A 14,166-nucleotide genomic window follows, 5' to 3' on the forward strand; every position below is an offset into this window, starting at 1 on the left:
CTGTAACCTGAAGCGTATGTAACCTGAGGTACCACTGTAGTTGTGTGGGAACACACACAACAAGGCATGATAACTGTTACATCTGTGTAATGTCACAGCACATGCTGCCATCGTCGCATATTGCTGAACGCCATGGTGCCACCAGGAAATGCAACCACTAATGCCATTTCTAGGATTGAGAAATGGGTACAAGGAAGGTGGGGGTTGGGGAGACAAGATGGGGACAGACTGAAAACAAAACTATCGCAACTCATGCCAGCATTTCAGATATTATTTCACTACAACACTGTAGCTCCATAATTTTTCTATCAGCCATTATTGGCTAAGGACTATGGAATAGTCATTTCTCAAATACAGTGGTACCTCGGGTTAAGTACTTAATTCGTTCTGGAGGTCCGTTCTTAACCTGAAACTGTTCTTAACCTGAAGCACCACTTTAGCTGATGGGGCCTCCTGCTGCCGCTGTGTCGCCAGAGCACGATTTCTGTTCTCATCCTGAAGCAAAGTTCTTAACCTGAAGCACTATTTCTGGGTTAGTGGAGTCTGTAACCTGAAGCGTCTGTAACCTGCGGTGCCACTGTATGTCACTTCTCAAATATGACTGTTTTTCTCTACAGTCACATTTTATCTCCCAAACATGTTGCCTTGACAATGAATTGCGCTTTGAATACCAGCTGATCCAGCTATTCTCCTCCATTTTTGCTCTCCACAGCTGAGGATGCAATGATCTGCTGTCCACAGGAACAATCAAAATATCCAGTGGTATCATCAATAAACTGTTCCTAACCCACTAACCCTCTCTTTTGCAAAGTCATAAGCCACATTCTGAGCATAGCTCCCCTTGTGATTTAAAAACAGGTTGAAGATCTTGCACACACTATTGTATATTGCCCTTTGTATTATGTGATGTATGGAAGTGAGAGCTGGACCATAAAGAAGGCTGATCGCCGAAGAATTGATGCTTTTGAATTATGGTGCTAGAGGAGACTCTTGAGAGTCCCCTGGACTGCAAGAAGATCAAACCTCTCCATTCTGAAGGAAATCAGCCCTGAGTGCTCACTGGAAGGAAAGATCCTGAAGCTGAGGCTCCAATACTTTGGCCACCTCATGAGAAGAGAAGACTCCCTGGAAAAGACCCTGATGTTGGGAAAGATGTAGGGCACAAGGAGAAGGGGACGACAGAGGACGAGATGGTTGGATGGTTGGATAGTGTTCTTGAAGCTATGAGTTTGACCAAACTGCGGGAGGCAGTGGAAGACAGGAGTGCCTGGCGTGCTCTGGTCCATGGGGTCACGAAGAGTCAGACACGACTGAACAACAATGGCTCTTTCGCTCTCCAACTGGGCTTCCAGATAGAATATTCCACCCAGACCCCTTTACCAGGGTACCCTGAGATCTCGTACTTGATCCATCTCAAACCCTGGTAATAGACTAAGGCAGAGGTTTTCAACCGTTTTGAGTCCAGAGTCAGACACGACTAAACGACTAAACAACAACAATTATATGCTCAGCAACATTACTTGGGACAGATCTTAGCAAGCAACGCAGAAAAGTCACCCAGAAGACTGTAATCTACCTGCTGCACTGACAAGATATGTATATGTTCACTGCAAAGATTGGATGGCACATGTTCTATCTGCAGGAACATCATCCTCAAGGAGATAATTAAAGGATAATGCTGTGACTTGCTAGGGAGATTCAGAATTTTAAGTTTATGCTTTTAGGGAATTCAGTTTAGGTTTGCATACAATCTCAACACACACACACACACAGAGAGATCACACATACAGTGGTACCTGGGGTTAAGTACTTAATTCATTCCGGAGGTCCGTTCTTAACCTGACACTGTTCTTAACCTGAAGCACCACTTTAGCTAATGGGGCCTCATGCTGCTGCCCTGCCGCCGGAACACAATTTCTGTTCTCATCCTGAAGCAAAGTTCTTAACCTGAGGTACTATTTCTGGGTTATGGGAGTCTGTAACCTGAAGCATATGTAACCTGAAGCGTATGTAACCCGAGGTACCACTGTACTTGTTGCTATGGCCGATGGCTGACGCAAATAAAGTTTCATTCACTCACTCACACACACACACACACACACTTTCATTAACTTGATACAAATATGTAGTTCCCTTTGTCTGTTGAAGGTTTGTTTGTTTATGGTGGTCTGATGAGTAGGTACAAAACAAACCAGTGTGAAAGCATGGCAAATGAAGGGGTGCAGAAAATGGCACCAGTTGTTGAGGACAAGCCAACAGAGAAAGGCCATCAGCTTTGTGCCCGGCATATTATCAGCTGCATATGTCTGCCTATTATTGGTGAGAGAATAATGGACTGGATTGACCTTTAGTCTGAATAAGTAAGGCCTCTGCCGTTCAACTTTAACTGGCGGTAATCCACCGGGAAGGTGTCCTGAGTCAGCTCCTTTGAGATGAATGGGAGCTGCACAACGGCATCTACTTGTTTCAAAGGAGAACTTAGTGGCGGCCTCTGTCTAGTCTTAGCAACATTTCACATTTGCCCATGAGAACATTTGTGCCCCCGTTTCTAAAAACACTGAGTTTTAGGAAAAGAAGGAGATATTCTGACAAGGAAGACCAGCAATGGCGAGACTCAGAATACAACCACATGTTATGCAAGTGGAATTTATGTCAGTAATTTGAAGTTCCACCCCACCCACCCCCAACTTATTGCTCTTTCCCCCAGTCACAAACCCCATTCAGTTATTCGTTGCTGGTGGCAGAAGTCAATGCCATAGCCTGTGATAGATCTCTTCCAAATGTAATCAATTGATGCCCAGCTATGATATGACCACAGAACATTGTCCAGCTTGGCAGAGTTGCACAATATGAAGGAGAACAGCAGGTCTCTTGTTCCTCTGTCAGTGGTGTGGATTACAGTGGTACCTTCAGGTTACAAACGCTTCGGGTGACAAACACTTCAGGTTACAGACTCCGCTAACCCAGAAGTAGTACCTCAGGTTAAGAACTTTACCTCAGGATGAGAACATAAATCGTGCGGCGGCAGCGGGAGGCCCCATTAGCTAAAGTGGTCTTCAGGTTAAGAACAGTTTCAGGTTAAGAACGGACCTCCGGAAAAAATTAAGTACTTTACCTTGACCTTTACATTCTTATTTCCTGAACAAATTTGCTCTCTGTTGAAGTTTATTCGGTTGCAGTCCAAATTATGTGGACGGCAATGGTAGTACAGTGGTACCTCGGGATGTGAACGGAATCCGTATGTATGTAACCAGAGGTACCACTAGAGGGTTTTAGTAGGTGCTGCTTTCTTCCTCCTCTTGTAAAGGTAAAGGTAAAGGTACCCCTGCCCATACGGGCCAGTCTTGCCAGACTCTAGGGTTGTGCGCTCATCTCACTCTATAGGCCGGGAGCCAGCGCTGTCCGCAGACACTTCCGGGTCACGTGGCCAGCGTGACAAGCTGCATCTGGCGAGCCAGCATAGCACACGGAACGCCGTTTACCTTCCCGCTAGTAAGCGGTCCCTATTTATCTACTTGCACCCGGGGGTGCTTTCGAACTGCTAGGTTGGCAGGCGCTGGGACCGAGCGACGGGAGCGCACCCCGCCGTGGGGATTCGAACCGCCGACCTTTCGATCGGCAAGTCCTAGGCGCTAAAAGAGAAGGCCCCTTGCTGTCTCCCAGAGGACTCATACAGTGGGACTCTGCCAACTAAGGAAACCTGTACGGTTCCAGAAGGGCTATGCAAACTCCAGGTCCCATGGTCCAGTTTCCCCATATAACCACTTCACATTTAGAATCATAGCATCTTAGAGTTGGAAGGGATCCATAGCTGTCAACTTTTCCCTTTCCTTGCGCAGAATCCTATTTGGAATAAGGGAATTTCCCTTAAAAAAAGGGAACAGTTGAGGGCTATGAAGGTATCTCGAGAGGGTCGTCTAGTTCAACCCCCTACAAGGCAAGAATCTCAGCTAAAGCATCCATGGCAGGTGGCCATCACACCTCTGCTGGTAGACCTCCAAGGAAAGCAGGTCCACCACCTCTCTTGGGAGTCTGTTCCACTGCCAAACAGCTCTAACAGTCTGAAAGTTCTTCTGAATATTTAGTGAGAATCTCCTTTCTTTCAACTTGAAGCCATTGGTTTGAGTCCTACCCTCCAGAGCAGGAGAAAAGAAGCATGGTCCCTCCTCCATGTGACAGCCCTTAAGATATTTGAAGATGGCTATCATATCACCTCTCATTTTCCTCTCTTCTGGGCTAAACATACCCAGATCCTTCAAGCGCTCCTCATAAGTCTTAGTTTCCAGACCCTTGTTCATCTTGGTTGCCCTCCTCTGCACACTTTCCAGCTTGTAAAAAAAATAAAAATATAAAAAAGCCATGGGTAAAAACCACCTACCAGATCGCATTGACCACTGCAGCTTGCAAGCCCTCAGTAAGAAGTTGCCTCTAGACCTGACATCACCTCCAGGTTGCTGGTGATATCTGATGCAAAGGACGTGACCCAATATGCTGAGTTATCACTCTGTGTCTTGCTCCTCCCTTCATCCAAGACAAGGCAGCCTGCAGCTCAAGATCTCTGTCTGCGGTGACCAGACCGGTTCAGGGAGGTGCCAGATCTGGAGGGACATGATGGGGAAGAAGCATTTGAGGGATCAAGCATCAAAACATGGCAACTATTCCAACAAGACAAACCCCACCCCTCCATTTGTAAACAACAATACAGTGGTACCTTGGTTTACAAGCATAATCCGTTCCAGAGGTCCATTTGTAAACAACAATACAGTGGTACCTTGGTTTACAACCATAATCCGTTCTGGAGGTCCATTTGTAAACAACAATACAGTGGTACCTTGGTTTACAACCATAATCCGTTCCGGAGGTCCGTTTGTAAACCAAAACAGGTTATATAATAATAATTTATTATTTGTACCCCGCCCATCTGGCTGGGTTTCCCCAGCCACTCTGGGCGGCTTCCAACAAAGACAAAAAATACACTAAAATGTCACACATTAAAAACTTCCCTGAACAGGGCTGCCTTCAGATGTCTTCTGAATGTCAGGTAAGTGTTTATCTCTTTGACATCTGGTGGGAGGGAGTTCCACAGGGCGGGTGCCACTACTGAGAAGGCCCTCTGCCTGGTTCCCTGTAGCTTTGCTTCTCGCAATGAGGGAACCGCCAGAAGGCCCTCAGCGCTGGACCTCAGCGTCTGGGCAGAATAATGGGGGTGGAGATGCTCCTTCAGGTATACTGGGCCGAGGCCGTTTAGGGCTTTAAAGGTCAACACCAACACTTTGAACTGTGCTCGGAAAGGTACTGGGAGCCAATGTAGGTCTTTCAAGACCAGTGTTATGTGGTCTCGGCGGCCGCTCCCAGTCAGCAGTCTAGCTGCCGTATTCTGGATTAGTTATAGTTTCTGGGTCACCTTCAAAGGTAGCCCCACGTAGAGCGCATTGCAGTAGTCCAAGCGGGAGATAACTAGAGCATGCACCACTCTGGCGAGACAGTCTGCGGGCAGATAGGGTCTCAGCCTGCGTACCAGGTGGAGCTGGTAGACAGCTGCCCTAGATACAGAATTGACCAGTGCCTCCATGGACAGCTGTGAGTCCAAAATGACTCCCACCTGGTCCTTCAGGGGCACAGTTACCCCAGCTCTTGCCAACCTAGCAGTTCGAAAGCACGTGCAAGTAGATAAATAGGTACCGCTCCAGCAGGAAGGTAAAGAGCATTTCCGTGCGCTGCTCTGGTTTTGCCAGAAGCAGCTTGGTCATGCTAGCCACATGACCCGGAAGCTGTACGCTGGCTCCCTTGTCCAGTAAAGCAAGATGAGCGCCGCAACCCCAGAGTCATTCGCTACTGGACTTAACTGTCAGGGGTTCTTTACCTTTTAATCAAAAAAAAGGTTGCAAACCGGGACACGCAGTTCTGGGTTTGACGTGTTTGTAATCCAAAACGTATGCAAACCAAGGTACCACTGTAATCCTGAATAGTAACCACCTGGTGGGCATAAAAGCCTAGAACCGCAATGCAAATGTTTAAAGCTTCCGCAACGGAAAACTGCAGGTAAGACGCAATATGTAGTCCAGTTTAGCGGCCCGGGTGGGTTACGTATCTTCTGAAGTATCAGCCAATGGGATGAATTTTATTTATATTATAATTGACCCATTTGCATGATATTTCTAAGCAGTCCATGAGTGATAATATTCAAAAAGCCAAAAATCCTCTCCTAAAGCAATCAAATAATGCATGATGCAGCCACAAATGCAGAAATAGTTTGAAGTGATTTCCCTGTCGACACTGGTGCAGTAAATGCAGACATTACAGCATGATAGGGCAGGAAAATGACAGGCTGTGGCGTGTTGTAACAAGATGTAGGTGGAACATTCATTCCCAGATTACAAGAAGAACCTATTTGTCTCTTCCAGTTGCCTTCTATACAGAAATTTAGCAGCGGACGTTTTTCCTATCGTGGAGATAAAGTATGAAAAAAACCTTCACTTTACTTAATTTCTGCATGTTAGGGTGCAGGGAAAGTGTCGGCAATCCTGTGTGTTTCTAAGGATTCTCCTGAGATTGCTTTCTAAACCATTTCTAAAATTGAACCCTTCTTACTTAATTGTGCAAACGTGCAAAACGATATTCACAGAAGAGAGCGACAGCTGTGTTCGGCACTGGCGCCTCAATATAGAATGAGTTCTCAAAAGGAACCTAGAGTGTAATTAGTCTGTGGAACTCATTACGACATGATATTTTAAGGCAATGATTAAGCAAGATTCAGAGAAGGAAAAGAATTGGGAGACTTGACAAATGCCCGCAGGGGAATTATGATTAATGCTACCAAGCCCTTTGGGAAGGGATTACGCTTGACAATAGAAATCAGAGCAATAGCTATGCATTGGGATTACAGATGAGGTTCCTGTTGCGGTCAGACCACATGTATGAACTCGGAAGACTTTGCAACCTGGGAGCCTAGCACAAAAAATGACTGGATTCTGTGGGGAAGCTCATCAATGGATCTCAGAAATAATCCGGAAAAATCAATATTATCTTTTTTACGGGGAAGAAGAACGAAATCTCTCTACAGCTGCTCCTCTGGAGCTGACCTGTTTTGTGGTGCAGCCATTTCTTTGGCCTTGCCTCTGTGCCTTAAACAGCAGTGACATGTTGTTGTTGTTTAGTCGTTTAGTCATGTCCAGCGCTTTATGACCGCATGGACAAGAGCATGCCAGGCACTCCTGTCTTCCACTGCCTCCCGCAGTTTGGTCAAACTCATGCTGGTAGCTTCGAGAACACTGTCCAACCATCTCGTCCTCTGTCGTCCCCTTCTCCTTGTGCCCTCCATCTTTCCCAACATCAGGGTCTTTTCTAGGGAGTCTTCTCTTCTCATGAGGTGGCCAAAGTATTGGAGCCTCAGCTTCACGATCTGTCCTTCCAGTGAGGACTCAGGGCTGATTTCCTTCAGAATGGATAGGTTTCATCTTCAAGAGTCTCCTCCAGCACCATAATTCAAAAGCATCAATTCTTTGGCAATGAGCCTTCTTTATGGTCCAGCTCTCACTTCCATACATCACTACTGGGAAAACCATAGCTTGACCTATACGGACCTTTGCTGGCAAGGTGATGTCTCTGCTTTTTGCTTTGCAGTGACAAAAAGAAATTTAAATGGTGGTACAAGTGCCCTGTAGCACTTTCACATGATTATGCCATTCTAGATTGACCTAAGAAGGCCCATTTTGTAGAGTGTCCTGTTCCCTTAGTGGCCTTTTCACCCCTTCAATGCCTAACCACACAATTCCAGGCTAGGGATGCCATACATTTGCGGAATTGACGTCCGGGGGGAATTTCAAAAAACAACTTTCGGGGTGTCCTGGTTTTTGAAATATGGCAACCCTAAATTCTGCAATTTCTTCTTTGCCTTCCTTCTGTGCCTGAATAACTTCTCTTGATTCTACCTCCTTTGGATTACTGTATGCTGAGTCCAGCTCTGGCACTCCTGATTTTACTTATTTTTTTACCATTTTGTTCATTCAGTCTTGGCAACTGAGGTAATGTTGCAGTTGTCCCAGACAGGCTAAAGGGCTTTACTGAGACATGGACTGGGAGGGAAACATTTTAATTATTATTGTTTTTCTAAGATTGCAAAAAATACGGAAGCCCAACCTTAACTTGCAAACTTCTTTGCTTCTTATTATGTGAACAGATTGCCTTTCACATAATAAATTGTTTCTCGCAATTTGGACCAAAGTATTAATTCAACTTATGTGACTTAAGTTAAAGCAGAAAATTATCTCCCTATTTGAGACCCCAAATTTATATGTAGTTGCACTGATATAAAGAACTTCAAATAATACATTCTCTGGGGAAATTATGGCATATCTGTCTTAGCTCCAAAGTGGTTTGTTTAGAAAGGAAGGAAGGAACGCCGGACCAACCACAGAAAATGTTTAAATAGGCTAATAAAATCCATAGCGAAAGATACCATTCTCCACATCTTAAATCTGGGGAAGCAATTCAGCCTGAGAGTTTTCCAACCACATTTTGAAAAGCTTTTCCCAAGACACTGTCTTAGCCCCCTATTGGACTATTTCATGGTCAAATTCTTAATTCTATTATTATTCTCATGTCAGGCAAGCCCAAAAGATACAAATGTTGCCCAGTCTATCTATTAATGACCGCTCCCCACTTCAAATGGGTGGGGTGCTTTTTGTGTGGTCACATGCAGCCCCCTGGCCCTACACAATCTCCAGCAAGTCAGACTGGCTTTGCCTCCCCAAGCTGGATACCTGGAGGTTCCCGCCTAACCTCAGACAGTCAACCAATCCCAGCTGGGGAGGTGTTGCCAGGGGAGTCGACCAGGTAGCGTTAGGACCGCCCTGCACACACAATAGAGGGTGGAACTTACCTGGGAGTCCTCAGTCGGCTCCAGAGCTTCTCCCATCCTGCCCTCCCTCAGTCTATGCCTAAGCCAAGGTCTCCCTACATCTGAAAGTTCAATCAAGTTGTGGCCAATTTTAATCCCATAACACGTTGTTATGAGTCATCATTCTTCCCGGGGGTCGCCTGGGGTCAGGGGTCTTCGCCTGGCCACCCTTAAAAGCCTTATGAAAAATAATATTTGCAGATAATTCAGAAGACAGGTTATATTCACAGAAAAACAGAAGACAGCCACCCCAGAAAAACAGATAGCAGATAATATTTGCAGTACACTTTGTGGTAAAAGGGATGAGGGTGGTGCTGTGGGTTAAGCCACAGAGCCTAGGACTTGCCGATCAGAAGGTCGGCGGTTCGAATCCCCACAATGGGGTGAGCTCCCGTTGCTCAATCCCAGCTCCTGCCAACCTAGCAGTTAGAGAGCACGTCAAAGTGCAAGTAGATAAATAGGTACCACTCCAGCGGAAAGGTAAACGGCGTTTCCATGCGCTGCTCTGGTTTTGCCAGAAGCGGCTCAGTCATGCTGGCCACATGACCCGGAAGCTGTACGCCGGCTCCCTTGGCCAATAAAGCGAGATGAGCGCTGCAACCCCAGAGTCGGCCACAACTCTATCTAACGGTAAGGGGCCCTTTACCCTTTACCTTCATGGTAAAAATGATACTCTTAACAAACTTCTCCATCAACCATTTGCTGAAGCATTGCGACAATGGACTGGAGGCTATCAAAGCCCTACACACATAGCCAGGAGCTCTAAAGAAGACTTCGCTTCAGTTCCCTTTTGCAACTTTCATGAAGCCGGTATCTTCATGGTGTTTTGGTCTACAAGGCCTATTAGCTCCAGCCAACAAGGCCAATTGCCAGGGATGATGGGAGGTAGAGTCTAGCAACATCTTGGGGGGTGGAGTGACAGGTTTACCACCCCTGCCTAAATCAACATTGTTAATATCAACATTTCCAAATCTTAACCACCCCTTATTCTAACACAGGAAAAGCAGGTCCATGCCATTTCTTTGTAATCAGATTTCTTTTTTTTCACAGCCACTAGCAGATTCCAAATGAACTAATAATGGACCTGTTTAACCTGTCCGTCAACAACCTTGGATGCTTCCCATTTTTATAAATGAAGATTATGGCATCATTCCATGCATCATGCAATTCGGAGTACATTAAGCATACATTTAATACGCTCATGAATGACACCAGTAAAGGTCTTAAATCACTCAGCAGGGAAGTTATCAAATGTTGAGATTATGTTCTATTTAAAGTTTATATGATGTGTGCCAATAGGAGCTTTAAAATTCCATAACTCTTCCTTCTTCAGGCTGATTGGGCTCACGTCATTGCTTATAAAAAGCAACAAATCCTGCAAAGATGTCATTATTGCTAGTTTCTAAGGGTATGTACACGGAATTGAACTTCCTCTTTGTTCCCCTGCAAACTTGCAAGTAAACATACCCCCTTTGGTGCTGCTTCTTTAGTACTACAGTGGTACCTCAGTTTAAATACGCTTCAGGTTACATACGCTTCAGGTTACAGACTCCGCTAACCCAGAAATAGTGCTTCAGGTTAAGAATTTTGCTTCAGGATGAGAACAGAAATCATGCTCCAGCGGCGCGGCGACAGCAGGAGGCCCCATTAGCTAAAGTGGTGCTTCAGGTTAAGTACAGTTTCAGGTTAAGTACAGACCTCCAGAACGAATTAAGTACAGTGGTGCCCCGCAAGACGAATGCCTCGCAAGACGGAAAACCCGCTAGACGAAAGGGTTTTCCGTTTTGGAGGTGCTTCGCAGGACGAATCTGCTATGGGCTTGCTTCGCAAGACGAAAATGTCTTGCGATTCCTGGGGGGGGTTTCCGCTCCCCACCCCCTTTTTCTAAGGCACTAAGCTGCTAATAGCCTTTTAGCAGCTAATCCACTAATCCCTTAAGCCTTTAATAGCCGCTAAACCGCTAATAGCGCTAATCCGCTAATCCGCTAATAGGGTTGCTTCGCTAGACGAAAAAACCGCTAGACGAAGAGACTCACGGAACGGATTCTTTTCGTCTTGCGAGGCACCACTGTACTTAACCTGAGGTACCACTGTATTCTCATACTCTGTTTGGCCAAGGCAGTTCTAGTTTCCTGAGCCTTGTCACAATGAAATCACTGTTTGAGCCATGTCCCAGCCTCTCACTATAATGCCTAAAAATTAAAGTTGCCAGCCGCTGATCTCTTCTAACATCTTACGGCAGCCTTCAGTTGTTCAGCAACAACAACCCTGCCATGGAACTCCCAACTCAAAGGAACGTCTCCTGTTGCCTACTTGGTTATTACTTAGTGGATAGGATGAGGCATCCTTAGTCATAGCACACTAAGGCCAGCGTACAAACTCTGGACCAGTACGTTTGATAACAATGATTAGATATACTGTCTGTCCTTCACCAGAAGTTCCTTAAGGTAAAGGTAAAGGGACCCCTGATCATGAGGTCCAGTCATGACCAACTCTGGGGTTGCGGCGCTCATCTCGCGGCGCTCATCTCGCTGGCCAAGGGAGCCGGCGTACAGCTTCCAGGTCATGTGGCCAGCATGACTAAGCCGCTTCTGGCGAACCAGAGCAGTGCACGGAAACGCCGTTTACCTTCCCGCCAGAGCAGTACCTATTTATCTACTTGCACTTTGACGTGCTTTCAAACTGCTAGGTTGGCAGGAGCAGGGACCGAGCAACGGGAGCTCACCCCGTCGCGGGGATTCGAACCGCTGACCTTCTGATCAGCAAGTCCTAGGCTCTGTGGTTTAACCCACAGCGCCACCTGCGTCCCTCCTGTTGCCTACTTGGTTATTATTTAGTTGACAGGATGAGGCATCCTTAGTCATAGCACACTAAGGCCAGCATATAAACTCTGGACCAGTATGTATGATAACAATGATTAGATATACTGCCTGTCTTTCATCAGAAAGTCCTTACGGCAGGTTATATCAAGAGAGCATCAAAAATATGTTACGGCATGAGGATGTATCTCTCTGGGCTCATGCTGCAAACACTGAGGCAACGGAGGAACTTTGGCAAGGAAGACTATGAGGAAAAGGCCCTTTGCACCATGAGGCTGCACTTAGCACAAATATCCTGGCCTCAGATACATCTATCCTATAGGAAGACCTGAGTGTGCTTCTCTTGAGCGCTTCCGTTGGTGCAAATAGATGCTTCCCCTCTGGAGGGTGGGGAACAATTCTGAGCAGTAGAGGAAAGAGTTAACCCCCCCCCTGCATGCCATGGTCCCAATCCAGCTCATGGCTACTGTGGTTAAAGGGGGGGGGACATCCTTTAAATGCATCTGTGCATTTCATATTGCAAAGCCAGAGAGCGTTGCTGAAAAAGAAACTCAGGGGTGGAGTTTGGGTGTACTGCATAACTTCCTGCCCTCCCCCCCCCGTAAGTTCTCACCCTAGGCCAGCAGGGGGATACTGTAGATAGTTTTCACTCAGGTCCGCATATGCAAATAAGGAATTGAAAGTGACATTCAGTGATTGGATAGTTACAGGAAGTTGTTACTGTTGCTTTGTAGTTGAGCTCTGTATAAGCAGGTTGGCTGAACCGTTTAGTTCAGTTCTGTCCTGGCCTGTGAATAAACAAGAGCTGTTTGAAGAATCGCTGTGTCGTCTGATATGTTCACCCACAACTTAACACCCCCCTCAGAAGCAAATACTAAGTTATGCAAAATAGAGAAAGGTGAAGAATAAATTACGCAAACTTGATTGGTTGGCGCAATTTATGTAGGTCGCAGGGGGTGCCTTTTCTGGGCATGAAACGGGAGGCAAAATACTGAAATGCATCACGCTGAAGATCAGAAAGGCTGGGCACTGGAAGTAGGGTCTCAGAAGACCTGCTCTGTTTGAATCCTTGCCCTAGTTGACCAGTCAAATACTGTCAGCCATCCCATGAAGCTGACAAGCAGCAGATATATTTAATTACAAGAGCAAGAAGAGAAGCAAGGGCTGCTTGCATTCTCATCCTGCAACACTCGGGGAGCAAACCTCGTAGCGCAGCAGAGCTTTTTTCTGCTGTAACCAGAATAAAAACATGCGGGTTCCAGTGGCAAAGGGAGAGCAGGACAAGGAAGACCCAGGTTACACAGCCATGAAGTTCACACTGGGTCAGGTACCCAGTTTGAGTCAAGAGAACAACATGGAAGCAAGAAACTCTGTAAACCCAATTTAATTATTTCATAACATCAGCTAGTTTGTGTTTTTTGTGTGCTTGGAATTAGCACGCGTATCAAATCTGTATCTTATGTGTTGTTCTCATGGTGTTAAAGCATTAACAATACTTGACCAAAATTTGAGGGGTCAGATAATAATAATAATAATAATAATAATAATAATAATAATAATAATTTATACCCCGCCCACCTGGCTGAGTTTCCCCAGCCACTCTGGGCGGCTCCCAATCGAGTGTTAAAAACAATACAGATGATTGGATTGTTTTTGACCAATCGCACACTCGGCCTTAAGAGTGATGCAACTTAATTCCCATTGTTCTTTTACCCATACACTGCAGGAAGTAAACTCCTACTTTACTACCCTAAACCTGCTTGTCTCAGCTGTCACCGATGCTCTTTGACTTTTGCGCTGTTTTCCAGGTACTCTTTGAAATGCAAACATGGGCCTTTCAGAATGGAAGAAGCAGAAGGTTTGGGGTTGCCTTGTTGCAACCCTGAGATCCTGCCTCCGCCAAAGGGATGCACAGGCAGCCTTGTGCTGACACCCTCCTGCCCCCAAATCAGCTGCATTGCTCAGGCTTGAAACCTTCAAGGGGTCCTGAAGGGAGCAATGCCAGCCCTCCTCCACCTGCTACTTTGCCTCTTCCCCCCACCCCAGGATAAAAAGGCTCCGCTTGGAGAAGGTAGACAGAGCAGATGTCTGAGATCTCCAGCAGTGATAGGAGAGAGTTGGGTGGATTTCTCCTGTGCCATGAAATGATGTTGAAGCATCTTGTTGAAGCAGATTCCTGCCTTGGTCTCTCCTACTATCACAGGAGACCTCCATGGTCTGCTACCCCATCCCTTGGAGACCTCAAAAGGGGCAGCTGAGGCATAAGCAGAAACATTAAACAAGTTGGAGTTCTTGTTATTAAATATACCAAGAAAAAAGCACACCAAGAACACAAGCCAATGTAAGTTTCAATAGTGGGAGTGGTCCCTACTCGCAAATCAGTATTCAATAGTAACAAAAACTAATCCATTCAAACTCATAAAGATATGTATAACACAATGTAACGAA

The 14,166-nt window shown here is 45.9% G+C and overlaps 1 protein-coding gene across 4 annotated transcripts in view; it reads right to left on the reverse strand.

Moving 5' to 3' along the window:
• LOC310661550 (transmembrane protease serine 11A-like) overlaps positions 1–14,166 on the reverse strand; it is a 74,514-nt gene that overhangs the window by 42,594 nt on the left and 17,754 nt on the right. For 3 of the 4 annotated variants that reach the window (XM_083407878.1, XM_083407880.1, XM_083407877.1), the window contains exon 2: positions 4,379–4,598. The exons of the other annotated variant lie outside the window; for it this stretch is intronic. The gene's annotated coding sequence lies outside the window, so the exon portion shown is untranslated. The remainder of the gene's footprint in view (positions 1–4,378; positions 4,599–14,166) is intronic. 4 annotated transcript variants of the gene reach the window in all.

Source organism: Podarcis tiliguerta (assembly GCF_965153285.1).
Source record: "Podarcis tiliguerta genome assembly, chromosome: 13".
Lineage (NCBI taxonomy): Eukaryota > Metazoa > Chordata > Lepidosauria > Squamata > Lacertidae > Podarcis > Podarcis tiliguerta.